Genomic DNA, 20,344 nt, shown 5'->3' on the forward strand with positions numbered 1-20,344 from the left:
GGTGTGTTATCATAGATGCAAAAAGACAGATAGGCTCAGTTAAGGTAAAGGCTGACCTTGTAGGTGAAGATACCGGCCTAGGATGTAACTACTAACGAAACTGCTTTTGGTTAAAGTTTCATTTCAGACGTCCTTTGTGGTGACTTTAGGGCTCTGAGTTTGCAAGACTGCCACGCAGGCCTCCCCTGAGCTGTCAGGTCAGCATGTGGCCCCTTCGTCCACAGCCCTGAGGACATGATCCTGAGGGGAAGAAGCCGGACACCAGGGCCAGTACTGCCTGTCCCCTTACAGGAGGTGCCAGGGGGTCAGAATCAGAGACCGGCAGTGGGATGGTGACGGCCACGGCTGGGAGGGCGGGGAAGTCCGTGTTTAATGGGAACCGGGTCAGGCTGGCAAAGTGAAATTATGGGGATGGTGCCTGTGACAACATTACGATGTATTCAGTACCACCGACCCGTGCACATGGGCATGGTGAAGACGGCAAATTGTATGTTCCGTGTGTTGTGCTACAATGAAAACTTTTCAGAAGCAATGAACGACCCAACTTTCCAGGCCTCTCTGCTGGGAAGCGCGAGAGGCAGGATTCGGACCCGGGTCTGAAGGCTGCCCCGCCAGCGGCTCCCGTCACAACCCTCCTGCTGTGCGCCTGTTTGACGGATGCAATCCGGGGGCGAGGTGCTCCAGAAAGAGAGCTGAACACGTTGCTGAGGAAAGTCACGGGGGCGACCTGAGAGAGAGGGGAGATCAGCGAGAAACGGAGGTGCAGGCAGCTTCCGCTGTGAGCGAGGGCACCCCACCCCGCTCCCTGGGGTCCTGGCTGGTGCTGGGCACTGTCTTCTCCCCTCAGCGCCGGGCCAGGTCCCTGCTGGGGGGCTGGCATCCACTTAGGGGGGATAGGCAATACCAAGTAAGTGAACGGGACTCGATCCTGGGAAGAAAGACGGGGGAAGGGGAGGGTTTTTTTCAGGGGCGGGGCCAGCAGAGTAACTGGCAAAGGGAAGGCTGCACTCCGGTAGGGGCCCCAGGAGGGCATCCTGGAGGAGGCGGCATTTGGGCCAGGTCTGAGCCCTTCCTGAGCAGACTGTGCAGCTGGGCTGGGGGAGCTAGGGACGAAGAGCTCAGTCTTGTGGGGGGACTGACAGATCCCAACGCAGCTGGGGGGGGGGTGGGGCGGGCACAGCAGGGCCCCTCAGGGAGCTGTTGCCACGCGTGAGCTGGGCTTCGGGAGCGGCAGGTGTGAAGGCCCAGGGCCCGCTGCGGAGGCTGGGCCCCCGTTAGGTGATTCTGCCTCTGAACCCCGGGCCCCCACTCCTCAATGAGGGGGGTTCTCGGGCGCCTTGAGAGGGCGCTGTTTGGTGAGAACTGGCGCAGGGAGCCGGGTGATGCAGGGACACAGGAGGCTCCTTCCTGCCCCTCCCAGCCCTGTATGGCTGGTCACGCTCCGCTCGGACCCTGGCCCAGCCCCTTCGCTACCAGGGCTGCCCTCCCCTTGGAGACCCCAGGGTCCTCAGGGGGAGCCCCCAGCCCCCAGCCCAGCCATGTCCACCCGTCCAGGCCGCACGCCTCGGGCCCTTCTGCCTGCTTCTGTCAATGGCTGGCGAGGCTGCGGGAGTTCCTGCCCCGTCCAAGCGGCTCCGGGTCCTCTCCCTTCACCCCCAGAGGGACAAGGGACACCGCTGGGTGAGGACACCTGGAGGGGGGCCGGGAGGGGGGGCAGGTGGGCGCTCCCACCACCAAGGCCTCCCCCTTGAGCTGAAGGGTCCTGGGGAGCAGCCCCCAGCACCCCTATTCCTGTAGCAGAGGCTGTAAGCAGCAGACCCACCAGGCCCCGGGCCCCGCTCCCCAAGGCGTCTCCTGACTCACATCCCCCCCCCCCCACCCCGAAAGCCCAGCTTCCCCCGGGCAGGTCGGCTGCCTCAGGCCATGGCAAGGTTGTGGCTCATAAACATAAGTACAGCACCCGCTTTCATCAGCATCCATTACCCCGCCCTCGCCCTCGCTGCAACCCCCATCGGGGGCTGTGGCCGCTCTGGCCTTCAGGAGTGACCCCGCTGGGGCTGTGCCTCTGTGGCCTGGTCTCCATTCATTGAATGCGTGTTTATTGTGAGCTCCTGGGGTGTGAGGCCGCCCGGGGGGGGGGGGGGGGGTGCGGCAGGGCATGGGGTCACAGAGGCCTGCCCGCCCTGGAACTTACAGTTGGGGTGGCAGGGAGGGCCCCACACAAGTAAGCACACAGGAGGCCGGGGGAGGCCGGCGGTGGAGAGGAGATGGGGTTGCACGAGGGGGGCGGGGGGCTGTGCTGTTTGTGACCACGGGAGGTTTTTAGGACCACGATGCAGCGGGTTGAATGGTGGCCCCCGAAAGACAGGTCCGCCCAGGAGCTGTGACGGGGCCGTGTTTGAGAAGAAGGGTCTTTGCGGATGTGATTAAGCGAAGGAGCTCAAGAGGCCGTCATCGCCCTCCACCCGGTGACAGAGTCCTCAGAGGAGGCAGAAGACAGACACAGACGCCCAGAGGCTGCCGGTGGCCGGAGAGGCAGGGGGGGGGGGGGGCGGGGAGTGACGAGGCCAGCAGCCAAGGCATGCGGAGTCACCGGAGCTGGAAGAGACAACGGCTCTCTCTCAGCACCTTAGGAGGGAGCACGGCCCTGGGGACGCCTCGGTTTCTGGTCTCTGGGACGTGAGAGAGTACATTTCTGTCGTTGTAGCCGCCAGCCTGTGGTGATATGCTGCAGCGGCCCCGGGAAACGGGTGCACGCCTTCTGACCCACGCTGGAACACAGCGAGGCAGTCACCCACGCTGGAACACAGCGAGGCAGTCACCACGCAGGCGTGTGGAGGAGAGCAGTGCAGGCTGAGGCGACAGCAAGTGCCAAGGTCCTGAGGCTGACTGAACAGATTTGGGAAACGGCAAAAGGCCAGCGTGTCCGCTGCACGTGGTGTGGGGGGATGTGAGAGTGAGCAGGTCCGGAGCTGCTGGGAGGGCCTTCTCAGGAAAGGACTTTGACCTTCACTCTGCATGGCCTGGGGAACGGCTGGAGGGTTTGGGGTACGGGGTGACAGGATCTGATGTGGCCAGTAATCACACCGTTGTGCAGCTAAGATGAGACTAAGGGGGAGCAGCCCACTTTCCATGCCCCCCAGAGAAGTGAAATCTGACCCCCAAAGTGTTGTCAAGCTCACACGTCTTCCTGCAGTTCCGGTGGGAAAAGAAAAGGGGAAGTTCCGAGGCCCCGCACCCGGCGCAGGTCACCCTCCTTCCTGTTTGAACATCTCAGCTCCTTGCGAAGGCATTTCCCGTGGACGCCGCGGGCTGTCTCCAGGCAGCCTCAGCGCCAGAGCCTCCTGCGGCCCAGGGCCAGGCCCGCCTGCTGGCTCCGTTTCCGTGCCAGACAGTGAGCCAGCATTTTCCGTACGCAGAGTAGGTCTCCCTCCAAACTCACCAGCAGGCCGGCCCATTACCCCACACCCATTTCACAGGTAAGGAAACTAAGGCTCGGAGGGGGCAGGGCCTTCAGCCCAGGCTATGCAACCGACAAGCAGAGGAGCCAGCGCGCCGGCTCCGCATTCATGCAAACGTCACCCCGACTGGACTGAGGCCAGGAAGGTCTGCAGGGACCTGCACGTGGGGGACTGGCAGAGGCACCCGGCCACCCTGTTTCCTGGCACAGCCGGGACACTCAACACTGGCCTCTGCGGCTTCAGGCACTTCCAGGCCCCTGGGGTGCACCCCAAAGGGACCAGCAGGCAGGCTCCAGACTCCCTGTCACCCCCACCCCTGCCTCCTCCTCAGCACGTGGCATAATAAATGCACTATTTTTTAAATATATTTTTTTTCCAATTGATCTCAGAGAGGAAGGGAGAGGGGAGAGAGAGAGATAGAAACATCAATGATGAGAGGGAATCATCAATTGGCTGCCTTCTGCACGCCCCCTACAGGGGGGACTGAGCCTGCAACCCCAGTATGTGCCCTGATCGGGCCTGGAACCATGACCTCCTGGTTCCGAGGTTGACGTTCAACCACTGAGCCACGCCGGCCGGGCGCTCTTTAGCCGCCCTCTAATCCTAAGTCCCAAACTTGCAGGGCGGGAAGCATCCTTGGCGATCATCCTGTCCAGACGGTGCCATGGACGGTGCCATCGCTCCCATCTCTCCTACAGGGTCTCAGCCACGGGGTCGGTCCCTTCGCAAACCCTCCACGTACAAGTTCCTACCACTCCTGAGAGGGTCCACCCCATCCTGCAGCAGCCGTGGCTGGACGGATCACCAGAGATCTGGTCGGACGCCGAGCCCGGTGACCTTGAACAAGTCACTTCACCTCCCTGAGCCTTACCTGGGAAAGGGGGGCTCTGGGGTCGTCGGTGAGGTCGAAAACACACGGTCTAGGTTCTTAGCACAGCACCTGCACACAGGTACTCAGTGAAAGCACCCACTGCTAACAGGGTGACCCTGTGTCACCTCCTCGGGTGCAATTCCAGGTGCAGCACCGATGGCGGGAGTCAGCTGTGGGCACGCTGGGGGGGGGCTCACCGGCAAGGTGGGCGGTGTGAGAGGCAGGTCTGGGGCCTGGGGGAAGGTCAGGGGAGGGGAGAGGCGCGTGTCCTTCCACCTTCCTGTCAGTGCGCGAGGCAGAGTACGCGGAACTGCCCCGGAGCAAGGCGAGCGCCGGGCTGAGTGGTCCATCACTCAGGAAGGACGGAGGAAGGGGGACCGGAGAGGGGGCGGGGCGGGAGCCTCGGAAGGAGGCCCCGCACTTGCTGACTGTGGGCCGGGCACTGCTGTGACCTTCTCTGTGGATGCCCTGACCCGCCTCACCACAACCCTCTCAGGCAGATACTGTTATGCTGACGTCAGTCACAGGTGAGGACGCTGAGCGGCTAAACGGCCTTCCCGCCTCAGCGATCTAACAAGAGGTGGATCCGGCTTCCCCATCATACTACCCTCCCTCCAGCCTGACGGGTTCTGTGGGTTGGGGTGCAGGGGTAGAAGTGAGGAAAAGCCATCAGCCCTGGGAACAAACTCGAAATTGTAATGATGAGACATGACATTTATGCCTCCAGGAGATGGTGGAGGGCACCACACCTCTGAATACAACGACAGGCCAGCACCTTTCTCTCCCCGTCATTTCAGATACTCGGGAGCCCTGTGAAGGGCACGGAGCCTGTGAGGCCGTGTCAGAGGCTGGACCTTAGCTCCTCACACGCTGGAGCGGTCCACACCACTCCTAAGAGGCGTGCAGGGCGCGGAGAGGGCGAGAGGAGGGCTGGCGGGGTGCAGGCCTGGGGAGGGTAGTGGACCACCTTGACAGACGGTGTCCAAGCTGAGATGACCAGTTAGAATCCTGACCGAGGGCGCTGGTGCCCTGGGAGGGCCATGGGGGCGTCTCCGGTGGGGGCTCTTACCTGGACATCACTCATTTAAAAGCGGACTCAGGATATTGAGCCTTGAACAAGAAGGAGCCAGCTCTGCAAAGATCTGGGGAGAGAGGGTTCCATGAACAGGAATTGGTAAGTGCAAAGGCCCTGAGGCGGGGGTCAGCCAGCCTTCCAGGACTTTTATCAAAACAAACCATCTGAAGGGGAACCAAGTAACCAAGCGGGTTTCCTTCTCTAATCTGTGTGGCTACAAAGTTGCTCCTGTTTCCTTTGCTCTGAGACACAGTGTTACTTTTTTTTTCCTCTTAGTAAGTCCTTTCACAAAATAATGCACGTTGATGACTACAGTGTTACCAATGTGGCAACATGAAAAGCTGACCACTCTGCAACCCTCCTATAATATTTGAGGGGGGCATTTTACTAGCCTGTGATTTCCAGGTCTGGGGGCACTTGGGAACTAGCCTCAGAAGCTCCGTTCGTTGCTCCCAGATCACCCTGGATTTCCCACACTCTTTCATCCCCTTCCTCCCCTTTCAGAGTTTGATCTCCAAAAGGCTAGGGCCACCCCTGCCTGGCATCCAGCCAGGCCCACCACAGGTGCAGACGAGACACGGATGGAATGAATGCACTGTGATTCCTGATGAAATGAACACTCAGAGGGTACACCTGCGAGCAAGCCTGGGGAGAGCTGTGTGAAGGAAAAGGCCCCAGACCTCAGAGCCAGGAGCCTGGGTTCAAGGCCTGCCTCCTGCAAGGGGCAGTGTGGCTTAGGGACGTCAGAAGACCTTGCCCACTTACCACACTCACGGCTTAGGTGAACTCTGAGTCTCAGCTTCCTCACCTGTGACATGGGGATGCTAATGCCTGGACCCAGGGTTCTTCTGAAGAATGGAAGTAATGCTGGCAGAAAACCACTTTGTAGGCGGTGTGTCACTGCCAGCTCTCCGGGCTCGTCCCTCCAGCGCCCCAGCGCCCAGCACGCAGTGCCCCTCCCAGCCCAGAGGACTGCTTCCCGAACTGGTGCGCGCACTTTGCTAAGTCCTGAACTGCAGAGCTCAGTGCCTGGCACCCAGTGGGAGCGCAATAAGTAAATCAGTGAATAAGGACCCGGACAGGCCGCTCCCCCTCTGAATCCCCCTCCTCTTTGTAAGTGGGTCCCTCCCGGCTCCCTCCTCCCGGGCTCCTCTGATACCGAATGATTTCCTTTTTCGGGACAGGCCTCGGAATCGCATTCAGGGAAGGTGGGTGGGTGAGAAGAGGCTCATTCAAAGGTTAGTGCACATTTTTGGTTCCCACTTCCGTATCTTCCAGATTTATTTTTGCCTACTTAATAAAAAGAGCCACGTTACATTCCTTTAGCTTGTCTTTTTTTTTTTTTTTTAAATTAAAAGTCTTTATTTTAAACCGCCCACTCCAGCCATCCCAGGACGCAGCGAGGAGGGGGCGCAGACAGGTGGAGCGAGCGCCCGGGAAGGCGGGGGCTGTGCCGAGCCGCGGGTGTGGCGGCGCAAGCCGAGCCCCACTCCCCCCGCGGGGGCCGGGGCGGCGGCGGAGTTTAGGGGTGTTTGCAAAGAGCAGCCCCACGCGCCCCTCCGGAGGGGGCGTCTCCTCTCCGACGCCTCCAGCCCTGCTACCTCCCGGCGGGGTCCGACAGCCGCCCCAGGTTGCAGGGCTCCGGCCGGCACCCGTGCGCTCCGCCCGCCTCCGCGCCGGCAGCGCTGCGGCCGGAGGGGCGGGGCCGGGGCGGGCGGGGCGGCGCTGATGTAATCCCGGCGCCTGGGCGGAAGGATATGGAGCGCGCCCGGGTGGCGGGGCGCTGAGGCCAGTTGCCGGGTAACGGAGCGGAGCGGCTCCGCGCGCAGCCTCCCGCCCTCCGCGAGTGGCGCCGGAGCCGCCGCCGCTTTACGTAAGGCGCAGGCCAGGGCCGCCGGCGCTCGGCAGCCGCTCGGAGCCCGCAGAGGAGAGGAGAGGAGGCGCCGCCGCCAGCCGCAGCGCCGCTCGGCAGGTACCGGGAGGCCGGGGCGGGCGGGCGGGCGGGCGCGGCCCCTCGGCCGGCCGGCGGGGCGGGGACCCGACGGGCAGCCGCCGCTGAGGGACTCCGGGGCCGGCGTGAGGGAGGCCGGGCCGCCCCGTGAGCCGCGGGCTCCGCGAGCACCCCGGCCCGGCCCCGGCGTGCGGTGGGCTGCGGGCTCCGGGACCCCCCGCCCCGGCCCGGCTTGGAACCGCGCTCCGGGAGAGCGAGGGGCGGACGATGAGTCCGCACAATGGGCCGGTGTCGCGGCGCTGGGAGCGGCTCTCTGCGGGGAGGTGAGCGCGGGCCGGACGTGGGCCGGGGCGCGGAGCCCCGGGCGGCGGCGGCGGCGGCGGCGGGGTCCCGGCGTGGCCGGCCGGCCTGCGGGTGGGCGCTCGCGGCGCGGCCCCCTCCCCGCCAGCATTGTCCTCTGGGGGCCCGGGGAGGGAAACCGCCGGCGGGGGAGGGGCCGCGCGGGGCGGGGCCGGCCTGACGGACGGGCGCGCGGGCCTGTGGCGCGGCGTGCGGGGGGCGGGGACTGGCGGGGGCCGGGGCCGGGCGCGCGCGGGGCGGGCGCGGCACAAGGTTCGGCGAAGGTTACGGCCGCCGTCGGGAATGACAGGCCCGCAAAGTCACTCGCCGCGGCGGGGCGAGAGGTCCCGAGCCCTGGCTCCCGAGCACTCGCGGCCTCTGCGGCCTCTCGAGCCCCCGCTCCGCTCCGCTCCGCCCGGGAGACGCGGCTGCGGCGGGTGACACGCCGTGCGCTGGCCCGGCGTTTAGCGCGCGGCGGGGGGTGCACTGACGGGGGCCTGCGCGTCCCTGGTCGCAGACGCCCAAATGGCCGAGCCCGGTTTTGATTTCTCTTTCGCCACCTCTCAGCCCTGCCCTCCATGGGGAAGCTGCAGAGGCGTCAGCTGGTAGAAAGTGTAGCAGAGAAGCGGGGAGGGGGCCTGCGGGTCGTTGGAATGATTTAACTAAATGCGGTTCCTGCCCGTAATTTCCTGGGTTGGACACTTGGATATGCAGGTTGGATACTTCTTCCAAGTTCCCGAGAAGGGGCTTTGACATCTTTGGGTCTTTGCATGTTAAAACATACACACACACACACCACAAAACGGTGGTAGAAGTTTGGTGAGGTGGGTTGGGGGCAAGCAGTTTTGATAATAGGTGTTGTGAGTAATCCAGATTTCTCCTCTAATATAAAACCCGCGCCAGAACACCTTGACCGTTTCTTAGACTTTGAAATTTAAAGGGGAGGGGGAAAAAAATCTACCACTCTGCATTCTGAAGGTCAGATGTTCTCTCATCATTTTTTTTTTGGATCCATCCATTTTTTAAAAATATTTTTTTATTTTTATTGATTTTAGAGAGGAAGGGAGAGGAAGAGAGAGAAACATCAGTGATGAGAGAGAATTATTGATAAGCTGCCTCCTGCATGCCCCCCACTGGTGACCAAGCCCACAACCCAGGCCTGTGCCCTCACCAGGAATAGAACCTGGGACCCTTCAGTCCACTGAGCAAACCAGCTAGGGCTGGAACCACCCATTCTTAAATGGGCCTCAGGATCTTTATGCCATTCTTTTGTGACAAACACTGATTCTGAATTAGGTAAGCTCCTCGCACGTACATCTTACCCAGGGCGGGGCCGAAGGAGCTGTACAGGTGTGCCTGCGTGAAACATCGAGTTTGTTCTTTACTATTACTTATTAGTTATTGTGGTATTTTCCATATGAACAACTGTAAACCTCCTTCTGTCCCACCCTGTGTTCTAGATTCAATTGCTGTAACCTGCTAAAGAATGACTTTTTAATAATTCAAAAAGTAGTTTAGGGCTTCAGTTGGGGCACAGGTGTAGTGGTTTCTACTCAAGCCGGTTTCGTCAATGAAATGCCAATTTGGCTACTTGAACATGGAATGGAGGGCAGAATACTACTCTTAAATGTTTAACTCCATAGCACGTGGGATTAGAGGTACCAGGGTTTTTCTGTTCGCTTTTTAAAGGACAGGTCTTTAACATGGGGTTAACAGAAAGCATATCTGTAACTATTTTAAGGCTAATTAGCTTATTTGTTACACAAGTTGCAAACATTTGGGAAAATTACACGGATTTTTAATACTTCTCTAGTGATCTTATAGATCAGTCTGCTTTTACAGTAGCAATATTGCTTTTCAAAAGCAATAGGATTAAACATTTTTTGCCCAGTGTGGAGAAGTACTGAGCCTGGATTTTCTCTGTTTTAGCAGCATTTCACTTGGAACCATTAGTGGCCTCTGAGCCAGTTTTCTCATCAGTAAAATGGGAATAATGATGATATCTGTCTCAGGATGGTTGGGATGATCAAGTAAGGGGAGATGTGAAATAATTCCAGCAACATTCAAGCCCCGTTAAAAATACTAGATTAGTGCCAGTGTCTCAAAGCTTCTGATTCCTTTCTTGGCTTAAAGCTCTGTCTTCAGGCTCCTCGCCATCTCCTCCTCTCTGGCCGCCAGAGTCCTCTTTCTGAAACACAGATCAGATCTTGCCAGTCTCTGGCGCAGAAAGCTTCTAAGACTGCCTGCTGGTTGGGGAATGGAATCCGGGCCCACCAGCTTCACATCCACGGCCCCTCGTGGCCTGTCCTTTTCCTCACCTTTCCACACTGTGCCGCCAGTCAGGACGACTCTTGGTCTCGGAACATGCCACGCTGCTGCTTCCTTCTTTGCTTGTAGCCTCAGCTCTGATTGGAATGCTTGTCTCACTCCCATCCCCTCCAGTTTTTAAAATTGTTTGTTAATCCTCACCCGAGGATATTTTTTCCATTGATTTTTAGAAGAGAGGGAGTAAGGAGTGGGGGGAGAGAAGAGAGAAACATGATGTGAGAAAGACGCATTGATTGGTTGCCTCCCACACGCAGCATCCTGACCTGCATGAAACCTGCAGGATGAAACCTGCAACCCAGGTACTGCCCTTGACCAGGAATCGAACCCGAGACCCTTCGGTCCACGGGCTGAGGCTTTATACACTGAATCAGACTGGCCAGTGCTCCCCTCCAGTTTTTAAAAGCCCACATCTGATTTTACCTCCTCTGGAGCCCTTTGGAAATCCTGTAAAAATGAGTTATTCATTTCTGCAGTCATAATCCTCTATTTTTACTTGTATTATTGCCTGTATCGTGTTGTATTGTGTATGTTAAACCCTGGCTGTGTTACATTAGCCCCAACACTTTGCTCAGGAGTTTAAACATGAAAGTGTTCAAACGTTTGCTAGAGTCTGTAATCGCCTTATGTAGTGTGTTATTGTTATGAAATATGTTAATAGCAAATATCAGAGTACCAACCACAACATTCAAAATGCAGTTATACTGTGTTGAAGATAGTTAATACTTAGAATATTTCTTTTCAGTTATTTTTGGCCTCTCATGTGATACCAAGTGGGATCTTTATACGAAGTACAAACAACCGCCTCCCATCTGTCTCACTGCCAGGACCCAGGAGCCTGCCTGCCGCCCGCGAAGCCACCGCACCTGTCTCCTGGGTGGAGGGAGCCAGGACACACGTTTTAAAATGTCCCTTACCTTTGAAATCCAGTTGTACTCCCAGCAGATTACTTTTTATTAAAATGGTTTTTAGAACGAGATTTATTAAGCTCATTAGATAGTAGTTTGCACCGGGAGGGCTTATTTAAAGCGCCCGAGGCCTGCATTGGAAGACTCGGCTGTGTGTTGGCGCAGCGCTCACCCCTGGGTCACTGTGGGCAAGGCGGTTACATCCCTCTCGGACTTTAGTCTCTTTGTTCTGTGAAATGAGAGCAGTCTTGTCTGTGCTATTTTTGTTTGTCGTGTCACTGAAAGTGGCCATACTTGGTGTCCCGCGTGTCCTCGCTCCGCTGTAAGTTAGTGAGATGCCTTACCTCCAGCACACTCGTCCTTCTCGTTACCCAGGCCGGAAGCTCCGCGTCTTCCGCTTCTTGACCAGATTTTTACCCCGTCTGCCTCCACGTGTCTTTTCCATCCACCTTTTCCTAGGGCTCCTCCGCCCCTGCCCCTGCGGGCTCTCGTCAGTCCTCACGTGGGTTGTTAAGTAGGCCTGCTGCTGACCGGCTCGCTTTCTCAGGCTCTCTGGTCCTCCCGCATTGTTACAGAATGATTTAATATGCAAATCACACGATAGCACGCCTTCCCCCAGTGTGCACCAGAGGTTCTCGGCATCCCCCGCCCCATCACACCTGGAGGGGATGGCCTGGTTCTGCTGGGAGGTGGGCTGACGCCTCCAGAGCCCGCCCTTGGAGGCACACCACCCGGCCCTCCCTTGGTGAGAATTCACGTTCTAGGGTTAGGAAATCATTCTAAGACCTTATGCCATCTGGCCTCATTCCAGCCTCGAGCTTGATCTTTTACCGTGTCTCTCGTCACCGTGTGTTTCAACACTAGACCTCTGGCTGCTCTCATGGTTGGTTGTCCAGTTCCTTTATTCTGGAATGTCCTTTCTGCCTCTTTCTTCCTGGCGGAATTCTTGATACTGAAGGTTTGGCTTAAGTACTTCTGCTTCTACGAGAGAAGCCTCCCCGGGTTTGCAGAATCAACTCCTCGTTCTTCTCCCACACGGTGCTGGACTGGTACCTCCAGTTCGCTACCTTTTCCCTTTGACTTTTAGGTAAGTCTTTATGTAAACTCCTGGAGGGAAGAGAGGGAAACCTTACCCATTGCTGACTCCTGCTAATGGGCAGTGTAGCTTTTCACATAGTACTTACTCATTGAGTGTTTGAATTAACTCATTTAGTCTACAGTCTCTGATTTCAGCAGGGGGGAGGAGGGTTGGAGTGGCTTTGTATGAGAGCTCCTTGAATCCATCCACATGACACTCGAACAAGGCCCAGCGCGTAGTAAGTGCTCAGTAAGTGGCAGCTTTTAGCTGTTGGTTGGAGCAGGTGTAGGAACAGGAGTGGTGGGTAAGTTGATTGGTTTTATAGCTTATGCTGGTTTACTGTAACTGTTCACAGGGTTATTTCTGGGCCTGTGTGGTCTCTCCAACTGCACCTCTGTTCTTTCGTTGGTTTTGGGAATAAGCAGAAAAGCGAGCATTGGCTGGAGAGGGGTTTTGCACAAGTCGATTCGTGATGGTGGCCCGCATTGTTCTGAAGACGGCAAACTGACTAGGCCAGGCGGTTTCTTTTGCCTGTGGCTTATGTGGGAAATGGAATTGTCAGACTTTACACTGTATATTCTTTTTCAGTAAAACAAAGGTTTCCATTTCAGTCTTATATCTTGAAATAATTCATTAAACAATAGTGTCTCCCTGTGTAGTATTGGGAATGACGGTTGAGATGGAAATTCTGGTTTAGACATCTTCAAGCTTTTGCCCTGAGTGAGGCTTTCTCTGTCGCCCCCTCTCTTTGTCTGGTCAGCAGCCTTACCCCTGACCCGCTAGGGAGGAAGGAGAGGGGAAAACCAGCTATAATTTGGAAACTTGTAATTCAGTATTTGTTATTTTTCAGTTTATATGCACTAGTTATTAACAAGCTGTATCCAGAAACTTGAAAAGGTACTGTTAGTTCTAAAATAATGTGGAATTTCCTACTTGCAGCAACACAAGAATATGTGTTGATTGCTATTTAACGTACATTGACTATATTTGTGATTTTGAACTTTAAAAAAACCATTGGAAATCTACATATTCCTAATAAACTGCTCTTAAAACTCGCCCCAAAGAATTGGGGATGATAGGGCTATCCCACTGAATGAACGAACTAGGAACTGTACTAGAAATAAAGACAATAAAACAGTTAGAAAATTAATAGTTACAAAAATGCTTGAGAATGTGTTGCTCCGTGCGTGTGTGTTTCTAGCTAGAGTGATGAAGGAAGGTGAGTGCCATGGGTGCAGGCTGTGTGTGTGTGTGCATGCGTGTGCGCATGCTCATGTGTGTGCGTGCGTGAGTGATTCTCTAGTGACCAGAGTGAGCCTGGTCACTGTGAGTGGAGTCTTTAATTTATGGTGCCTGGCGCAGGGCAGTGGCACTCAGTACATATGGAAATGAATGAATCCATCCCTATGAAGAAAAAATACATGGAGATAAGTAAGTGTAAAGAAATACGCCTCAATGGATTTTCAAAATTGTTTTTTGGGGGTAAAATGGTTGTTACCTCAGTAATGAAGAGAGGTAGAACACGGGAGGGATTTATTTTCCCTTCAGCCAGGAGTTTGCTTGGAGCTCAGTTACACTCCCAGAGTACCTTTGGAATCTTAATAGCCAGTACATCACTGTTCAAAATTGTCTCCCTAATTGGGGATTTATTCAAGTTCTTTACTTTTTTCCTTCAGTTACTTGCCTTTTCTTAGGTGTCTAACATTTTGCTCCTTGTTAGCATCTTCCCTGAAGACTTTAATGGAGAGGAAGTTGAAATTGAATGGACACGTTCTTTTACCCATTTTTTGGTGGTGGTGGTTACTCGCTGCTGCTCTCATTGGTTATCACCATAGATAATTGGCTACTGATAGTAATTTTAATAATTTTTTGCTATTACCAACTAAGGAGTTTTTTGTTTTTATAAAATGTAAAGCTTACAACTGTTAAAGTATATTTTGTATTATTTACCAAAACATTGTTTTGAATATAATTGTTATAAAGCCCATTTGTTTATTTATTTAAAAGCCTGAAGATGGTAGAATCATGTATCTTTAATTTGTTTTTGTTAATCCTCACTTGAGGATATTTTTTCCATTGATTTATTTTTTTAAAGAGTGGGAGAGAGGGAGAGAGCAAGGGAGGGAAGGAGGAAGGGAGAAAGAGAGAGACAGAGACAGAGAGAGAAAGAGAGAGAGAGAGAAAAGCAAAAAACGTTGACGTGAGAGAGCCACATCCATTCATTGCCTCCCACATGCACCCTGACTGGGGCTGAGGATAGAACCTGCAACCCAGGCATGTGCTCTGACTGGGATTGAACCGGCGAGCTTTCAGTGCACAGGACAACGCCCAACAAGCCACCCTGGCCGGGTGAGCCTTCTTTTTATTTTAAAAAATCTAAGAAAGAAGGAAATTTTAAGAAGAAAAGTAAATCTTCACTCCTCTTCCCATCCTGTACTCATCTTGAAAAACCACTAAGTTTCTTGGATGTCATAAAAAAATTATGCCTATACTTGTAAGAAGTGGGGTCATGGTAGAGAGTGTTCGTGTTTAAACAAACACTAGACTTTGTGTCTTGGGTGCTTTTCTTATCAGGCACACAGATCTGCCTCCTGTACAGATCGCCTTCACGCTTCTTACGGTCCAAGAATTCCGTTGTGTGAATGTCCCCTGGCTGATGGGAGGCCTCCCCATTGCAGTGGACATTCTAGACGTGTGTCCTGGGGAGCTTGCATGGTAACCTCCTTACCCTGTGCAGCCGACAGAAAGCTGACCAGCACGTGGCTAACTTCTCTGAATTATTGTTGATCATGTGAAAATTTTTCTTGGTGGCTATATTTTAATAATTTTAGGCATTAGGCTTGATATTTTTTCTCTGAAGTAGTCCTGTAATCTAATTTTGTAGTATTAAGGATGACAACTTTTTAAAATTAAAAAAAAATTTTTCTTTATTGATTAAGGTGTTACATATGTGTCCTTATCCCCCTTTTGCCCTCCCCACCACCCCCACTCATGCCCTCACCCCGCTGTTGTCTGTGTCCATTGGTTCGGCTTATATGCATGCATACAAGTCCTTTGGTTGATCTCTCCCCCTTCCACCCACTCTCCCTTTCCTTCCTCTGAGGTTTGACCGTCTGATTGATGCTTCTCTGTCTCTGGATCTGTTTTTGTTCATCAGTTTATGTAGTTCATTATATTCCATAAATGAGTGAGATCATGTGATATTTATCTTTCTCTGACTGGCTTATTTCGCTTAGCATAATGCTCTTCAGTTCCATCCATGCTGTTGCAAATGGTAAGAATTCCTTCTTTTTTATGGCAGCGTAGTATTCCATTGTGTAGATGTACCACAGTTTTTTAATCCACTCATCTGCTCATGGGCACTTAGGCTGTTTCCAAATCTTAGCTATTGTAAATTGTGCTGCTATGAACATAGGGGTGCATATATCCTTCCTTATTGGTGTTTCTAGTTTCTTGGGATATATTCCTAGAAGTGGGATCACTGGGTCAAATGGCAGTTCCATTTTTAGTTTTTTGAGGAATCTCCATACTGTTCTCCACAGTGGCTGCACCGGTCTGCATTCCCACCAGCAGTGCACGAGGGTTCCTTTTTCTCCGCATCCTCGCCAGCACTTGTCATTTGTTGATTTGTTGATGACAGCCATTCTGACAGGTGTGAGATGGTACCTCATTGTCATTTTAATTTGCATCTCTCGGATGATTAGTGACTTTGAGCATGTTTTCATATGCCTCTTGGCCTTCCTTCTGAAGGATGACAACTCTTTGTGTTGCACATTAAAAATTAGATTGCTAAAAATTACAAAGGTTCACAGCCCGCCTCAGGAACTAGCAACCTGGACAGTCACGTGGGCCCTCACTTGGTTTAATGCTCTGCTGTCACGGTCTCGATATTCTTAATGATTTTACCCTGGACCCCACAGATTATGTAGCCAGTCCTGTCAGACTTTTTAAAAGAAGTTTATAAAAATAAAAACCCTCACCCTCATGCTTCCTACTCCTGCTCCCTGTGACTCACGCTGACCATTTAGTTACCCACTTGGAGGTTTTCCAGAATGCATATGTAAGAGGTGCACATACGTCATGCTTGAGGTTGTTGTAAAAACTGCTGAATTGAAATCCACGAAAAGTCAGAGCATATGTTCTTGAAAAACTCCATAATAATCTAGAATGCTACAAACTTAAAAAAATTTTTTAAAGGGGCTTTGAAAACCTTAGTGTTAAGAAGTTGGTACTGAACTGTATTTTTAGATTTTGGACTGCGTGTTTTTTTTCAAGTGTACTTTTTTTTTTTTTTTATCCTCACACGAGGATATTTTGTCATTGTTTTTTAGAGAGAATGGAAGAGAGAGGGAACGACAGAGGGAAATACAGATTTGAGAGAAACACATCAACTGGTTGCCTCCTGCCTGAGCCCCGACCAGGGCCCGAGCTGGGAGGAGCCTGCAACCGAAGTATGTGCTCTTGACTGGAATTGAACCCGGGACCCTTCGGTCTGCAAGCCGACACACTATCCACTGAGCCACACCAGCTAGTGCAGAAGTGTACTTTCTTGAAGCTTTAGGGAAACAGCTTAAGTTTCAGAGTATATGATACCCATCTCTGATGATATTTCACTTTCTGAAATCTAATAAATAAACTCGAAGTCCATCATAGGAATGAAAGTAGTTTTTTCGTTAGTTAGGCTTAATTGAACAAGGGATTACTAGTGGGTATATAGGGTCATTTGGGGCTTTATTTCATTAAAAAAGGTCAGAAGTCATGGGGAAGGGGAAAGGCAAAGGATCTCAGCAGCAGCTACAGGAGTGGGTTAGGAGGAGAATGAGCTCACACTCGAGGACGGGGCTGCGTGGGCGGCCGTGTGGTGGGACCTTAGGGAACTGTCATTTCATCCTCCTGACAGTCTAGAGAGGGTGGGATTGTCTCCATTTTACAAATGATGATGCTGTGGCTCAGGCCTCAAGAAACTTCCCAAGGTTACAAATAATAAGACAGCAGGAGCCCAGGCGTCTACCCTTGCAACTTAAAGTGCACGTTCTGCCACTGCCCCACTCTTCCTAGAGGGTCATTCATTCACATTCCGTATTTTCCGGCGTCTAAGACGACTTTTTAACCCGGGAAAATCTTCTATACGCCCAGTCGTCTTATACGCTGGAAAATACGGTTATAAAGTGCCTGCTTCGTCCTAGGCACAGATGCCAAGACCGTCAGACGTGCAGGAGACTTGCCTGGGAAGGGAAGGAGGGAGGGCAGGGGCACATCGGATGTGACTGAAGGGAGAGGAGGCAGGGACTGGGTGGAGCAACCTCGGGCCAGGCAGTTCTGAGGAAGTCATGGCCAAGCTGATAGGAGGTCTGCCTTGGGCAGGGAGGCTGGGTCTAGTCCCCCTCTCTGGTCAGTGTTGCTGTGGGCAGCCTGATGTCCTTTCTGTGGTGACTCGGAATGTGCAGCAGGCGGAGGCTGTCGGCCACCTGAGGGGACACCCACCCACACAGCCAGCACACGGCACTGTTCTGTCCTGGGAGGGGTGGGGGAGTCTGGTGATATGAGTAAGCGGTGGATCCGCATGTCAGGTGAAGATTTGTGCTAAGAGGAAGAACAGAGCAGGAGTGGCAGGGTTGTTGTACCGGGTGGACAGGGAAGGCTCTGGTAAGGTGACGCGAGCTGAAGGAAATAGGGAGAGAGATGGGAGGACATCTCAAGAGCACAGCAGGCTTTCAGGGGGAGGGCAGAACATGGGAGCACCCCGTTCTGGGTGCAGTGTGAAGGTAGAACTAAGAGGAGGTGCTGATGGATAGATATGGGATGTGAGAGGAGGGGAGTCAGTATGGTGCCAAAGCTTTTGGCTTGAGCAGTGGAATCACGGCATTGCCCTTGACTGACATTGGGAAGGTCATGGCAAGGATGGTGGTAGTGAGAATGCGGAGTTTGTTTTTTATTTAAGACACTAGAGGCCCGGTGCCTGTGCCCTCTCGCAGTCCAGGAGCCCTCGGGGGATGTCTGACTGCCAGCTTAGACCCGCTCCCAAGCTGTCAGTTGGACATCCTTAGCGCTGCTGTGGAGGCGGGAAAGGCTCCCACCACCGCCGCTGTGCTTGCTAGCCATGAACCCGGCTTCTGGCTGAGCAGTGCTCCCCCTGTGGGAGCGCACTGGCCACCAGGAGGCAGCTCCTGCATTGAGCACCTGCCCCCTGGTGGTCAGTGCGCGTCATAGCAACCGGTTGTTCCGAAGTTCGGTCCATTTGCACATTAGCCCTTTATTATAGAGGATAAGTTGTGCCCTAGCCAGTGTGGCACAGTGGATAGAGCATTGGCCTGCCGACCTAAGGGTCCCAGGTTCTATTCTGGTCAAGGCACGTGCCTCGACTGCAGGTTCCTCCTTGGCCCCGGCCCTGTCAAGGCCCATGCCAGAAGCAACCAGTTGATGTGTTTTTCTCACATCGATATTTCTCTGTCTTTCCCTCTCTCTTCCACTCTCCCTTAAAATCAATGGAAAGATATCCTTGGGTGAGGATGCACAACAAAAAAAGACATAAGTTGAGCAGCCAGTTGGACACCTCATGTACCTTGATGACTCTAGAATTCTGGGGTTCATGAGAAGCAGAGTAGAGAGGACACTTGGAGTAATTGCTACATCGATAATAGTTGAAGTCTCGGGACTGGAGATCACTTAGGACTGTGCTGTTCAGTACGGTAGCCACGAGCCACATGTGGCTTTTGAGCACTTGAGATGTGGCTATTTTTACTTGAGCTGTCTTGTGTCAAATATTCCCCAGATTTCAGAGACTCAGTATCGGAAAAAAGAATGTAAAATACCATTCGTAATCTTTAACCTGGATTGTATTTAGAGTGATAATATTTGGGATATATCGAGTTAAGTGAAATATATTAAAAGTAATTTCATTTGGGCCCTGACCAGTATTGCCCAGTGGTTAGAGCGTCAGCACATGCACCTAAGGGTCGAGGGTTCGATTCCCAGTCAAGGGCACATACTTGGATTGCAGGTTCGATCCCCAGTACCAGTCGGGGCATGCGTAGGAGGCAACCAATTGATGTGTGTGTCTCTTTCTCATGTTGATGTTTCTCTCTCCCCTCTCCTCCCTCCCTTCCATTCTAAAAATCAATGGAAAAAATATCCCTGCATGAGGAGTAACAAAAAGTAAACAAACAAACCAAAAAATTTCATTTGCTTTTCCCTTTCAATATGACTACTAGAAAACTTTAAATTCCACACGTCTGCCTCAGGTTTTGCTGTAGGAGACGCTGATGGAGGAAGTCAACTGGAGAGGGTGGGCACCAGGGCAGGAGAGGTGACCACGGACTTTAATGCCGGAGAACGCTTCTTGTTTTAAAGCACAAATGTGCCAAGAAAAACTGGAATGCTTTTGGAAGACGAATATCTTTCTGACCATAGTGTGGAGAAGGATATTTGAAGACTGTGTTCTCAGACCTGGTAACATGCAGGTTCTTTCTTACTCAGCCTTCAACTTACTCAGGCCTCCGGTGGACTGGCTGCGGCCCACCCACACGGGGAGGGCAGCCTGCTGTGCTCAGCCCACTGATTTGGACGTTCATCTCGTCGAGAAGCACCTCACAGACACCGGCATCGTGCTTACCAAGTATCTGGGCACCCATGGCCCAGGCCCGCCGACACACAGCGCGGGCCATCCCAGTGGCTGTTCCTCTCCTAAGCCAAAGCTTTCCCAGCTGCTCTAGTAACGCACTCAGAGCCTGGGAGACACCCCTGTATCTTAGCCCTCTCCCTGCGTTTCACTCCTGCCTCTTTGCCAGCACCTTCCTGCTGGGAAGTTAGTCTGTGAGGCCTGGTGGCGTTGGCTCCACTGTGGGCGTTGAATCCAACCCGAGTGCTTCATCTTTCCCTGCCCCGAGGACGGAAGGACACACGGGACTTTACTAGAACATAACAGATTACACCGTGGGAATGCAGGCACAGAGCAAGGTGCTGGACGCAGGGAGCCAAGAGTGGTAGATGAATGGACGTAAGGTTTCCTCTGGGAGGGCAAGAATGCCGCTGTGGAAGGAAGGATAGCAGTTAAAAGTGTGCGTCTGCGCACGCGTGAGGTTCTTCTAGCGATCAAGGCCCAATGGGCGTAGACTGAGGGCACAGGCTGGGCCGTGGTCGGCAAACTCATTAGTCAGCAGAGCCAAATATCAACAGCACAACGATTGACATTTCTTTTGGGAGCCACATTTTTTAAACTTAAACTTCTTCTAACGCCACTTCTTCAAAATAGACTCGCCCAGGCCGTGGTATTCTGTGGAAGAGCCACACTCAAGGGGCCAAAGAGCCACATGTGGCTCGCGAGCCGCAGTTTGCCG

General features: G+C 53.4%; 1 protein-coding gene across 3 annotated transcripts in view; it reads left to right on the forward strand.

Moving 5' to 3' along the window:
• The first annotated feature begins 7,293 nt into the window (after positions 1 to 7,293).
• Positions 7,294 to 20,344, forward strand: part of KIAA0232 (KIAA0232 ortholog) — a 71,459-nt gene continuing 58,408 nt past the window's right edge. For 2 of the 3 annotated variants that reach the window (XM_054708222.1, XM_054708236.1), the window contains exon 1: positions 7,322 to 7,379. The gene's annotated coding sequence lies outside the window, so the exon portion shown is untranslated. Of the gene's footprint in view, positions 7,380 to 20,344 lie in introns of all 3 variants that reach the window. The other variant, XM_054708231.1, reaches the window with a different exon arrangement.

The sequence above is a fragment of the Eptesicus fuscus genome, chromosome 2, assembly GCF_027574615.1.
Source record: "Eptesicus fuscus isolate TK198812 chromosome 2, DD_ASM_mEF_20220401, whole genome shotgun sequence".
Classification (NCBI taxonomy): domain Eukaryota; kingdom Metazoa; phylum Chordata; class Mammalia; order Chiroptera; family Vespertilionidae; genus Eptesicus; species Eptesicus fuscus.